Source organism: Aulonocara sp. 'chitande type north' Nkhata Bay, linkage group LG14 (assembly GCF_057382095.1).
Source record: "Aulonocara sp. 'chitande type north' Nkhata Bay isolate Kocher_YH1m ecotype deep benthic linkage group LG14, A_spYH_male_GT1.1, whole genome shotgun sequence".
NCBI lineage: Eukaryota > Metazoa > Chordata > Actinopteri > Cichliformes > Cichlidae > Aulonocara > Aulonocara sp. 'chitande type north' Nkhata Bay.
The window spans coordinates 36,608,891-36,622,377 of record NC_141357.1 but is presented as its reverse complement, the minus strand read 5'-3'; the positions used below and the strand labels follow the sequence as shown (position 1 = coordinate 36,622,377).

At 40.7% G+C, this 13,487-nt stretch overlaps 1 long non-coding RNA gene and 4 other non-coding genes across 5 annotated transcripts; all 5 read right to left on the bottom strand.

The window, feature by feature from the left end:
* Positions 1-46: 46 nt before the first annotated feature.
* On the bottom strand, positions 47-12,843 carry LOC147315167 (uncharacterized). The gene is made up of 3 exons (XR_015124764.1): positions 12,631-12,843; positions 922-1,181; positions 47-585 (listed from the first exon to the last, which is right to left on the bottom strand). It is a non-coding gene; the product is annotated as an uncharacterized LOC147315167 (long non-coding RNA).
* On the bottom strand, positions 4,327-4,490 carry LOC147315171 (U1 spliceosomal RNA). Its single transcript, XR_015124899.1, has one exon. It is a non-coding gene; the product is annotated as a U1 spliceosomal RNA (small nuclear RNA).
* LOC147315170 (U1 spliceosomal RNA) lies at positions 6,603-6,766 on the bottom strand. The gene has a single exon (XR_015124888.1). It is a non-coding gene; the product is annotated as a U1 spliceosomal RNA (small nuclear RNA).
* Positions 8,029-8,192, bottom strand: LOC147315169 (U1 spliceosomal RNA). The gene has a single exon (XR_015124863.1). It is a non-coding gene; the product is annotated as a U1 spliceosomal RNA (small nuclear RNA).
* On the bottom strand, positions 11,310-11,500 carry LOC147315168 (U2 spliceosomal RNA). Its single transcript, XR_015124898.1, has one exon. It is a non-coding gene; the product is annotated as a U2 spliceosomal RNA (small nuclear RNA).
* Positions 12,844-13,487: the final 644 nt, after the last annotated feature.

Below are 13,487 nucleotides of genomic sequence, written 5' to 3'. Positions count from 1 at the left end.
AAAGTAGGTCATATAAAAGCCAACAGAATCAACAAGAATGAGAATATTCAATCAAAATCAGTTTTATTTGGCAACATAATTCTAAGTTGTCTCCATCAGGGAGCGAGTCAGACCCAGATCTTATTTGTAGCACTGGTTTTTATATAGATAACCTATTCTTGACAACGCACTTTATTGAAGTAGGCACCGCTCAATTATGAAGAAAAAGTCGCATTATTATATTTAGTAAGATACCGAGGCAGTATTCCTAGAATAACATTAAAATACCAAGAGGTAAGTAAAATACCTTGAAATGTGCATGAACAAAACTTAAACAGCACTAAGATATGCTTAAAAAAAAAAAAAAAAAGATGCCAGTGATCCAGATCTGAGGGAGTCTGTCACCTACACGTTGTGGTCATATAAGGCCGGACACTGTTCAGCATCAGAAGGAACTCGGGGCCCGCCACGCTAGCACAAGGTCAGATACCGAGTCTGAGGAATTCATCCTGGTGTTCTCTAGCTGGGCAGAAGGACATCTGCCCTCCGTCCACATGGAGTCTGTTTCTTTCCAACTGTCTGATGCTGCCGCGGCAACATCGCAGGCTGTGGGGAAGAGAAAACACACTTTATCCCACAAGCTGGTACATTCCAGCTCTACAGCAGCCAAAATAATGAAACGAAGGACCTTCACACAAAAACAGCTGTTCTGTGTAGCCTATTTAATTAAAAACCTTAAGGTAACAACTTATTTCATAGTGTATTCCTCATGTGTTTTATCAGAAGCACACTGTACTTTTAAGATTAGGCTTTGCACTTTCTATGCTTTGAAAGCTTATAGGGTTGGATCAGGTGACCCTGAATCCTCCCTTAGTTATGCTGCAATAGGCCAAGGCTGCTGGGGGCTTCCCATGATGGACCAAGTGTTTCTTTTTCACTCACCATCTGTTGTCTGGGTTTATAAATGTTCTCTTTCTCCCCTCCGATTTGCTATTGTCTTCTCACACCATCTCATCTGCCTCATCTCCACTTCCCATCCACCTTATCTGGAAATTGGCAAAGCATCCAGGCCAAACAGAAAGAAGACACTGCACGCAGATGTGCTTTGTTTTTCGTGTGGTAAGCCGGCTGGTTTGGACTCGGGTTTTGGGAGAGGACAAATAATATAACAAACCCTCAGGAAACTGAGGAGCCAGAAAAACCTGCAGAAAGGCAGACAAGACACAGAATCAATGACACACAAGAATCAAACAGCAGCAGAATCTCTCTTCTGTTCACTTTAATCTCTTTCGTGTTTCCACTTTAGCGCTGTCGGTGGATAGTGTGTTGCCTTAAATATCCAGCCTAAGTCAGACGAAGCTTTGGTTTCTTTCATTATGTCCAGTCAGAGGAAAGTCTCACAAGCCAGAAAGCTAGAAGGACGTTAGTTCAGTGCAACAACTCATTGAGCAGCCTTTAAATGAAGCTACTCTAAATAAATTATATGAATAAATAAATTATATGAATAACAACATGACATCTTGAAGCCAAGACATCAGTATCATATCTGAGACAAGTCAAATTAGTGCATCCTTAAAGCAGACAGTTCTGCGTTGTGATTGGTCCGGAGTCTACGGTCACTGTAGACAATTCTGCATTCATTCATACATTCATTCATTCATTCAATGAGCCTTGTAGATATTTCAAAACCAGGCTTTCCTGTGCTGATAACGGTTTTGCTAGGGACACAAACTATTTGTTCTTTCCACAGTTTGTACAAGAAATATATCTGGCTACTTTAAGCATAAGAATGCAGTTGTGTAAAGGTAAACCTTTTACCAGAGAAGGATGTAAGATAAACAGCACACTGTTAAGGCCCTTTTACATAGAAAGTAGCACTTCGCTCTGAAACCCATCCTTTTCTACTTCTTGCGCCTACAGTCACGCCAAGATCAAACACACTATGAACAAAAACATGGAAAAGTTGATTCTATGCATGTCCGAGTTCAACGAACCCGAGAGGAAAGCACTGTTGAAACAACATAGTCTTCACTAGTAGGGATAGTGCCAAGGCGCTCTCACTGATTAGAGATGCATGTTTTGAAGTGACAGGGAGCAGGTGTATGTAGTCCACGTAGAGCAAGAACAAAAAAAGACATACAGGCAGCACACAGAGGCAAACGCAACACAAATTTTAGACTACTCACTTCAGCTAGCAGTCAGCGCAGTACATGCCACTGTTTGTCTTGTAAAGGACCTTTACAAGACAAACATGAAATAAAGACGAGTGCATAACAAAGATGCCGATTGATTCAGAGATACTGCTGCTTATTGAGAAAAAAAGCACAAGCTTGTGCTTTTTTTCCTCTGTGAAGCAGAAATCCACTGGAAAGAGGTCATTACAGCAAGTAAGCCTCAACAACATGAGCAGGTCAGTTTTAATGAGCCTGATTTATCCTCCAAGTGTGAAATACTGCGAAGCAATCGTTTTACGACAACGTGGATGTTTCAGAAACGTACCAAAGAGTGCCAAAGCAGCCCTAACGGACAGCAATTTCCCCCCCAAAAAGTGCACACGTAAAACTGCGGTGTTAAGCGATGTGGTTGAAAAATTTGGGTCGCCTAACTTTTGTGCTGGTGCGCCTTAAAAAAAAAAAAAAGTTAGGTGCACCAGTGCTGAATGTTACTTAATCTTAAACTCAAAAAGCCAGCTGAAAAACTTCCCTACATACGAGTCTGCCCATGACTACACCGCTGTCACACTGCCAGGTTCACGGTGCCCTGAGCAAGCTTGTGAAATTTTTAAATACAACAGGGATAAATGTGAGAAACACGGCCAAGATATTTATAGTGCTATTGAAGAGTATTAGCAAACTGGTGGCTTAAGAAATGAACTACACTATCTTGCTTTTGAGTGCGAACACCAAAGACTGGACTACATAAAGAATGTATGCCAAGAGAACCTGACAATGTAAAGTGGAGGAATATGCAAAATTTAATAATCCCCAACTCACAATCCTGTTTTTTGGTATGATACCAAGTTTGGTTAGTCCTCTCTGTTTTCTCTTAATCTAACTCCAAAACAAAGCTACACACAAACAACACGAGCAAAGGTTGTCACTGGCCCACAAATGACAGAGGTATTAATAACCCGGGATAGTTTCCTAGGCAACCACAGCCTGAATGCCCGCCTGCAAATGTCATCATTATAAAGAAATGCGCCAGAAGCGAATTGCTTTTTGTTCAGACACTCCTTAATGTGTAATTGCCACAACACTGCAGCACCAACTGGAAAAATACCGTCAGCCTTAATCTTGTTAAAATGACGTTAACGCCATAACCGCATTAATGTGACAAATCTCTGTTAGCGAGTTAGCGCGGATCGCCCCGTGCGTGGGGCTGCACGGCGTCGACGCGGTCAGCTCGTCATTTTAACAAGATTAACGCTGATAGCACTAAAAAAATACAAATTTTTTAAATTCACATGATTACCAACTGCAACATTACTCTACCGACTCGCCTGCAGCATCAGTGTTGGCTGATGATTTATCAAACACTCTCTTTAGCTGCGCACACACACACACAGTCCAACAATGAAAGCCTCTGTAAGCACCATGGTCATTTCTTAGTTTTAGTGTTGATCAAATCTGCTAACACAAAGAGCTGGCTAAGCTGAACTTGTACACCCCTCAGACTGGAACTTCTTACACTTTGGCTCCTTCCTTAGTTGTAGGTAGGTGGTTTTGAATATGGGTTTATTGGTGGAGATGCCTTTACTGAAGTTATTAAATCAGTCCACAAAAAATTATTGCAAAATACTGAACACTGTTTTTTTAACAATTGTAATTGTTTTGTGGCTGTTTTTTTGGTCAGGTTACCGTTTTTATGGTAAAAATACCGGGGTTGGAGAGGCTGTAAAGAACAGTACCTACAGGGCGTTGGTAAACGTTTGTCAATCTGATATAGTAAAACCTTATGAGTGTTAGATTAGTGCACTTTCAGCTATGTAAGCAAAAATAGTGTTCAAGTCACAATAAATAAAATAATAAAAATGCACATTTTAATCTGCAAAATCAAAGATGAGAGGATATTTGTTTTTATCCATGTGTTGATTTTTAATCAATACAGGACACAGAATGAGCAAATTCCTTCAGTAATAAAAGTTCCGAGACAAAGAGCAGACCAACTTGCAAAGCTCTGTCTTCCTTTAGTGGAGAACAGGGAGAACTACAAATTGCACTCAACAAATGAGCCACAGCAGCCAGTCCTGACATCACTCACATCTCCCTGAGATACTCAATAAGAAGCAAATCTCTGAATCTGACTGAGTAACTGAGTTTAGGGGTCTGTTTCCTTTGAACATGTGATCAGGGGAGAGCGCGAACGCAGTCCCCCACTACCAGAAATTATGCAGTCGAGATTCCCACATTTGGGGAATTCGCAGGGGTCAGCACAACCGGAGTGCAATGGCTGAGCCTCGCCCTGGGTGAACCACCTTCTTGATCATGGTATCTCCCCTGCCAGGTAAGTATGAGTTGTTCACCTCACACATGGGGGACTCTTTCACACACAAACCCTGCACACTCACGGTGCTCACAATCTCACAATCAACACAAACACAGCCTGCAGGGGGCTGGGACTACACACTATTTATATACACAGGAAGGAGCTTCCAACAGAGCCACATCAGGTTATTTCGTTTTAATAAAATACGGGGAGTCTTTCCCATCATGCATTGCTGCATCTGCACAACAAAAGCTAATTGAAAGATCACAATAGTTAATCAATTTAACCTCCTTAAATCCACCAACAAACCAACAGGAAGTTCAAGTAACTCCAAGTTGAATCAAACTGCAGCTGAAAACTGTTTGATTCACGTCTGATGTTTAGAAAAAAGGAAAAAACGCATAAAGCGCACACGTTTTCTGCTAACAGCACAACCACTTCCTGTTCCTTTGTTATGTGCTGCTGAACAGTTCACTCTCCTCCTGCTGCTGCCCCCTACTGTCCCGGAGCAGGAACAACACTGTTTATTGCACACACATATTCTAAGAGCTTCCTTGTGTGTAAACAACAGAAAAGAAGGAATAAGATGAGTTTCTGTCATAATCAGACTTAGGGCTGCCACAAACAATTATTTTGATAGTCGACTGGTCACCGATTATTTTTGCGATTAGTTGACTAATCAGATCATCATCCATTGGACGTAAAACGTACAGCTTATTGCACCAGCAGCATCTGCTCTTATATGATTATCATTAGCTTACAGCTTTAAGTGTTTAAGGTGCTAACTAAAAATAAAGACAAGATGATAGTTTATTAAATTTGCAGATTGTTTCGGTGAAGTTTAATAAACTCCTTGCTTTCTAAAATATAACAGGACACCGGAGTAAATTCTCAAGCATCTCACACTTCTGATAATCAGCTGTCTGCTTGACAGTTTTAGCTGTGCAAAAACTATAACTTTGATCTCAGCCAAACCGATTTACTCAGGAACAAATAAAATACTAAAAAAAAAGCCAAACAATAACATTTTTAAGTTATCTAAGTGACTTATATATATGTTTAACCTGAGTAGCGAAAGACGGCGGTGGGTTTGAAAACGATTTGCCGGGAGTCCGGTGTTCTCACGGCTCTAGTGAGCCTAGCCCCCGGCTAGCTATCGAGCTAGTGGGTAACAGACGTCTCCGAAAACGTCGGAGCGCTTTTCAAAACATGTGGTGTCCTGATAAACTGAGCAGATATTTGAGGTTTACACAGCTACATTCTCACCTGAAAATATGTTAAACGTTTATTTTGTGACCCAGAAAAAATAATAAGAGTAATATTAAAACTAACTAGCTGCCGCCATTGTTGGAAACTGAGCTGGGCTGCGCTATGAATTCTGGGACACAGCTGCTTCTTCTTCTTCGGGGTTTAACGACATCTGGCATCCTTGTACATGCAGTGCTGCCATCGTCTGTTTCAGTCCGTTATTACACTCTTAAATCCTGCTATTATTCCTGCGTCTTTTATGATCTTAGAAAGCTTCAAACGATTTTGATAGTCGACGTAATCGTGACTAGTGGACTAATCGTGGCAGCCCTATTGGCAACACTGCTGGGGAGTAAACTGGAATTAAACGAAACAGAAGCAGAGACCATCTGCACATGCACGGTACAGAGGTAGGGGGATCGGGTAGATCTGATCCCCTGAACTGTGACTGTTGTTCTTTTTCGTTTTTTTTGTCTACATTATATTGAAATGTTTCATTACTGCAAACATTTTAAGAGATACTTATCATTGCTAACATCTTAACAGATACTCTGACCGTAACTATCGTAAAATGCTTTGAGCGGAAGTAGTGGCCTTTCGCACATGCGTTGTACGGATCGGGTAGTGACAAGCACAAAGTGTGAACACTTCCCTCCAGTCCAGAGACAAACCACACACCACTTAACAGAACTCTATCAGCCTCTAGTGGAGATTAGTGGGAACTTTATACTGTGGGAAGATTATACTGAACAACAGAAAGTCCTGTTTACTGTAGTACTTTACTACAAAGTCTTCATTCATTCAGTAACCTTTTCTCTAATAACAGAGCTTTCAGAGACTTGATAAACACCATCTGTTTCTGTTTCTTCTATTTCCTTTGAACATGTGATCAGGGGAGAGCGCGAACGCAGTCCCCCACTACCAGAAATTATGCAGTCGAGATTCCCACATTTGGGGAATTCGCAGGGGTCAGCACAACCGGAGTGCAATGGCTGAGCCTCGCCCTGGGTGAACCACCTTCTTGATCATGGTATCTCCCCTGCCAGGTAAGTATGAGTTGTTCACCTCACACATGGGGGACTCTTTCACACACAAACCCTGCACACTCACGGTGCTCACAATCTCACAATCAACACAAACACAGCCTGCAGGAGGCTGGGACTACACACTATTTATATACACAGGAAGGAGCTTCCAACAGAGCCACATCAGGTTATTGAGTTTAAACTATACGGGGAGTCTTCCCCATCATGCATTGCTGCATCTGCACAACAAAAGCTAACTGAAAGATCAACATTTTTCATCCATTTAACCTCCTTAAATCCACCAACAAACCAACAGGAAGTTCAAGTAACTCCAAGTTAAATCAAACTGCAGCTGAAAACTGTTTGATTCACGTCTGATGTTTAGAAAAAAGGAAAAAACGCATAAAGCGCACACGTTTTCTGCTAACAGCACAACCACTTCCTGTTCCTTTGTTATGTGCTGCTGAACAGTTCACTCTCCTCCTGCTGCTGCCCCCTACTGTCCCGGAGCAGGAACAACACTGTTTATTGCACACACATATTCTAAGAGCTTCCTTGTGTGTAAACAACAGCAAAGAAGGAATAAGATGAGTTTCTGTCATGATCAGACTGAACATCCACTCTATGATCACATTACACTACCTGCAAAGCTCATTTCAGCCTTGTAGAAACATCTGCACAGATTAAAGGATGGTGGCATGTAAGGCTACCAGTGGCATGAAGTCGTATATGAGGGACAAGCCCACAAAGTGTGAATACAAACGGTTTGTTCGAGCTGATTGGGCACCGGGTCACACGTGACAGTTTTTTGTGTACACAGGAAAGAGTGAGGTCAACATAAGTTATGGTCTGAGCTGCTCGTCTGTCATAGATCTTTAAACCATTTTCTTTGCTCGGTGGTGGCTACACTTTGGCTAACTGTTCTACCAGCCCTGCCCTCTTCCACAATCTGCATAACACACATGCTGGCTGCTGTGGAACCATTAGAGGAAAGAAAAGGGAAAAAACAGGCTGTCTTTCTGCACATGGACAAAAATGACTTTCCTAACACGACTGAGAGGGACGAGCTGCCCTGGATTAGAAAAGAAGCTGCTGTTTGTTAAGTGGATGAACACTCGGGAGGTGACAGTGTGCTCCACAGTGCACAAAGGACTTCAGTGAAAAGACTGTGCAGCACAAAGCTTTCACTAACATCTTCCTCAAATAACACAACAACGGAGACTTCTAAGCCTTAATAAACGCAGGACACTGCCGCAGTATCTGCTTCCTCTGTTTTCTTTGAACATGTGATCAGGGGAGAGCGCGAACGCAGTCCCCCACTACCAGAAATTATGCAGTCGAGATTCCCACATTTGGGGAATTCGCAGGGGTCAGCACAACCGGAGTGCAATGGCTGAGCCTCGCCCTGGGTGAACCACCTTCTTGATCATGGTATCTCCCCTGCCAGGTAAGTATGAGTTGTTCACCTCACACATGGGGGACTCTTTCACACACAAACCCTGCACACTCACGGTGCTCACAATCTCACAATCAACACAAACATAGCCTGCAGGAGGCTGGGACTACACACTATTTATATACACAGGAAGGAGCTTCCAACAGAGCCACATCAGGTTATTTAGTTTAAAATATACGGGGAGTCTTTCCCATCATGCATTGCTGCATCTGCACAACAAAAGCTAACTGAAAGATCACCTTTTTTCCATCCATTTAACCTCCTTAAATCCACCAACAAACCAACAGGAAGTTCAAGTAACTCCAAGTTAAATCAAACTGCAGCTGAAAACTGTTTGATTCACGTCTGATGTTTAGAAAAAAGGAAAAAACGCATAAAGCGCACACGTTTTCTGCTAACAGCACAACCACTTCCTGTTCCTTTGCTCTCTGCTGCTGAACAGTTCACTCTCCTCCTGCTGCTGCCCCCTACTGTCCCGGAGTAGGAACACTCACTTTAATGATTTCAAACTACATTCTGCAGCTTCAGACTCCTCTCAATATTTGACTCTCATTGTTTGACTCAATAGGTCAAACAAAAGTATTTGAACCTGTCACTGCTTTTATTGGAGATTCATTCACATCTGTCTGCATTCAATTTCTAATTGCTCTTGGCTGACGCTCGCTCTTGCCATCTGATTACTCAATGCGATTCCATTTTTAAAAGTCTGCAGCCAGTCACATACTTTGGGCATTTCCTCTCTGGTTGTAAGTTTGCCGTACCCTGAATGTTCACCTTGACCAGTGATAACAGTGAGAAAGACAAGATCGACTGACCTATCAGAAAACACAGATTAAGGACGAGTCCACCGCATGAGCTCCCTGCAGCTCACAGGGACCAAGAACAAATGCTGCAGCTGGAGTTGAGTTTAGGCCCTTCTGCACATAACAAAGCCTGGACTGCCATGACTGCAGAAGTATGCTTCTCCTTCTTAGAGAGGACATCCCAGCCAGTGGAAGAGAAGTATGTGGTACACCTGAACTAACAAATATAAATGTCATGCTTGGTGAAATACACGACAGCTGCAGAGAAAAACAAATGGCACCAAATGGTCAAGATGAGATGCTGCTATCAGCCAGATATCTGGAACTACATCGGACATTCTGCAGAGCAGCATTCCTGTCCACTTTTGCAGTGACAGGAAACAAGACGATGAGGGGGTGATAGCTGGATCAATATTTCCTACTATTCTCCCTCGTCTCACAGGCGACCCTCAGTAACTGTCCAGATCCAAAATCAAATACAAAACCTATTACAGAAGAGCCGAAGCCTTTTCTTACTTTAAATGTTACTTCAATGCATGCATTTTGCAAGAATTACACTTCTTACAGCGAAATAGGGCTGCAGCGATTCATCAAGTATTTTGAAAAATTGGATTATAAACAATCCTCAACACAGTCTTTGCTTCGCTGCTTCATTTAATGCCCAGCTCTGTAGCCTGCCGATGTGTTCAAGGATGTAAACGCGTGCATTTCACATGCATTTGCGACTAAAAGCAGACCTGCGATACAAAGGGATTTAGGAGCAGCGTGTGAATAAAAAGTCTGACAATATTAAGCAAACACAGGGCCCAGTTTTGAAAAGAAGCACTGACATCACCACAGCAACAGTGACGTTACGTTGGACACTAAATTATTATTAATATTAATTAATGTCTACACCATCATAACATCTTGTTTGCAGCAGCATAAAAACTTTGCATCAAAGGCAAACTTCAGACTGCTGATATACTCGCATCGCTGCATTGCAGGCACCACATTCTCCTTTAAAGGCTTACAGACAGAAATTCACTGCACACTTAAACAAGCAGACGCATGAACAAAAATCACAAAGCCTTCCACGAAGACAGTAAAGATTCATTTTTTATATCTTATTTTAGATTGCATATTTATCTTACTTTATTTGGCTTTGACTTTACTTGAGCGCATTTATATATTTTGGCAGCTAAGAAAATTTTTTCTTTAAAAAATTACAATTTCAGATGTCACGTAAATACAAAAGGTTTGGGGGTCTTTTTAGAAAAATGAAACAGATGATGGGTAAAAAAAAAACATCAATAGATCAATCTATTACCAAAATAACCCAATAGATGCAGCTGATATAGTCATAGTCAGATTACCAAGGAATGAGCCAACTTTAAGAGAAAAGCGCTTTGGATAATAAACATATACATAAAGACCAAACCCACAGCCCACAGAGAGCTGCTGGGTGACACAGCCACTTATTTCATGAACAACAGAACAGTTTTCATAGCAAGAGATTGTTATACGTCACTGGACACAGGCAGACACGTACTAGGGTTTAACATTTTCTCTCTCAGGCACATTCAGTGAAACACATAAAGACGACCCAGGTTCTACTTGAGAAAATAATAGATGGTTAAGAAGCAGACTGGACTACTGTAAATAAGACATTTAGTCTCACTGGAACTAGCTGTATAAATGAAGGTTAAATAAATTAAAAATATTTACTGCAAGCAAAATAAAAATAGTATCCACCAGCACTGCACCTTTTTCTTCTCTAATCAGAATACTTTAATAATCCTTAAGGAAATTGTGTGGGTTACAGTTGCTCCAGGAGGATAACAGTAACAGACTGAACTAATTAAATAATATAATATATTACAAAGCCTACAAAATATGAGAAATAGCTCTAAATCACAAGCTGCTTTCTGTTTCTACTGAAATAAATGTGCCAATATATAGAAACGGATATTGGAAAATGATCAATAGAAGACTTAAAGACAATAAATGTAGATGTGGTTTTGTTTCCCACTGTAGATGGATAAATAAACAATTTTCCACGAACTGCAGACAATTTGTTTCCTTGCCAGCTTTAGTCAGGCATTGGAAAATCTCATTAAATACATTTTTTTAAAATCTACCAAGATACAATTTTTTTGTGTGCTGCTTTGTCTGCAGCAACTATGTGTTTGCATCATTGTTGTGTTGCAACTTAATATAATTTGGAATCTAACATTCCAAATTGGTAATCAGCAACAAGAAACCATAAGGGGTCTCAGTTATTCTGGTGCTGTGACCACCTGGCCAAACTTTCAATATTTTTCCACATGTTTAGGGGGGTGCACCGTTCCTGGAGATACTGCAATACCAGGTCGATGCGTGGAGTGGACGGAGCAAGCCCCTATTCCATCTCCCTGTTCCAAAAATCAATTTAATATATGGTCCCCGGGTAGGGGACGTATCAGATATTAAACTGATAAGAACAGATACTACACTTGATCTTAGCCAAAAGGCCGAGAAGCGATACCGTGAATACGTCGGAGCAGACGGAGTCACTCCCCGCACAGTCTCCCTCACTGACGGTTCGGAAAAATTTCAAGACATATTTCAAGACATAAAACGGTAGCCATAAGGTCATCAGATTAGGTATAACCAGTGTTATGTTGAATCCGGTTTTATTTATGTCTACTGACGTTCGCAAATAAATAATATCTTGCCTTCCGGTACACGTGGTACGCGTCACTCCAATGGGAAACGAAAGCGCAAAACAAGAAATAAACTGCATTTTTAAGCACATTAACGCCGCAACCTAGACCCAATACGCCAAGTGAGTGTTATTTTAACTTAACAAAACGGAACAAGCCCATCTGCTTATGTAAATTATTGTTTTAATGATTCAAGTTAGAATACATATATTACGGCGCTTCACTAGCGGCCTCTGGTGGCGCGGAGGGTTAATTGCACTCTTCATGCCCCAAATCAAAACCCAGCAAAGAAATTTGCAGGTTAAAGCAGCAGGTGACGGCGAATAGGTCTGACTACAGATAAAGGGTAAACTCCGGTCACTTTTTTTTACGTGTACAGTTTGTAAAATAAGGCAGAGTGAATTAACAAATAACACGAGCACAGACCCTCCATAAAAGTGTCCACAGATTTAACAAAAACACATGTTAGGGTTAAATTAACTTTATCTCAACTCCTCCACTCTCACACAGCTGTGTCAAATCAAACTGACAACTTATAAAAGCGTCCACTCAGTTTGTGACTGCTACAATGCACGTGAGCACGGGCACTGTAGTACACGTGGAAGCGACATGGCGAAATCGCTGAGAAAGGTGATTAGGGGACGAAAAAAAAACAAAGTAATAATAAGTAAATATGCCTTTAGCGCACTTGGAGCAATTTCATGTGGGGACACGTATTAATTCACCAAAAACACAAAAATTTGAAGTTTTATTACAAACTCAGAACGGCTTAATTTAGGCACGCTAGCTCGCTATTTTAGCTAATCTCCACATTCGTGCTGCGTCACAAAGAAATTTGGTCGAAGACAAGAAATGCACGAGCATAATTTACCGCTTGGTAACTTTTATCAGAACATAACAGCAACGTCGGATTAGATAAACAAAATGCCACTTAGTAAAAATGAACTTACCAGAAGTCACCTTCAGAGCTTCAAGGGTTTCTCATGTGCAAAAGCGCGAGCGCGTGAAGTTCGAACATGCGCAGAGGTCGTGAGCTTGGACTCTAGTAACCGGAACTTTTTGTTTTTAATTAATAAATCAATTAACGGACATGCGAAAATACAAAAATAAATTGTAGACACAGAAAATAATAAAAATAAATAAATAAAATGAAAAAATAATTAATGATAGTCTTTGCCACGGAAATAAAAAGGGTCACACTTACAAAAATTGAGTAAAGAAAGACTCCTACAGCTGGCGGTTACACTCCTTCAACCATCAGTTTACGAATGGTTTCATTTTAACACGTACGAATTTATGTGTCTTAAATTTATTTCACATTAAAACAAAGTCATGCTCTAAATTTGATTAGTCACGTGCTCTTTAAGTTTAACATTTATTTTTTGTATGTTATGCACGGCTCTTATTTTACAATCAGTATTATTTTTATTTATTATAGTGATTACTGTTGTTGCTGGAGGTACTGTTATTATAATTATCAGTAACATTAGTTGTTCTAGTATTAGTATTAATATTAACAAAGTATATCTGATCTGATCTTTTTATTTTAATTCAGATTTCTTGTCTTGTAGTGAGCTGCAAATATTGTTCGAGGCAGACTGCAGTAATTCACAAAAACAAATACATTATTCCCACACAATACACAGTCACTCACATCCAAGTAAGACCTTATTATATCTCATTTAGGATTTTGAAGCTTATTTCTTTAACTTCATTCATCTCTAACCATAAATCTACCAAGTGTTCTGGCTTTTATGGTAATGGAATTCTTCACAGAGCACCTCATGCTTTAACAGATGCCATCCAT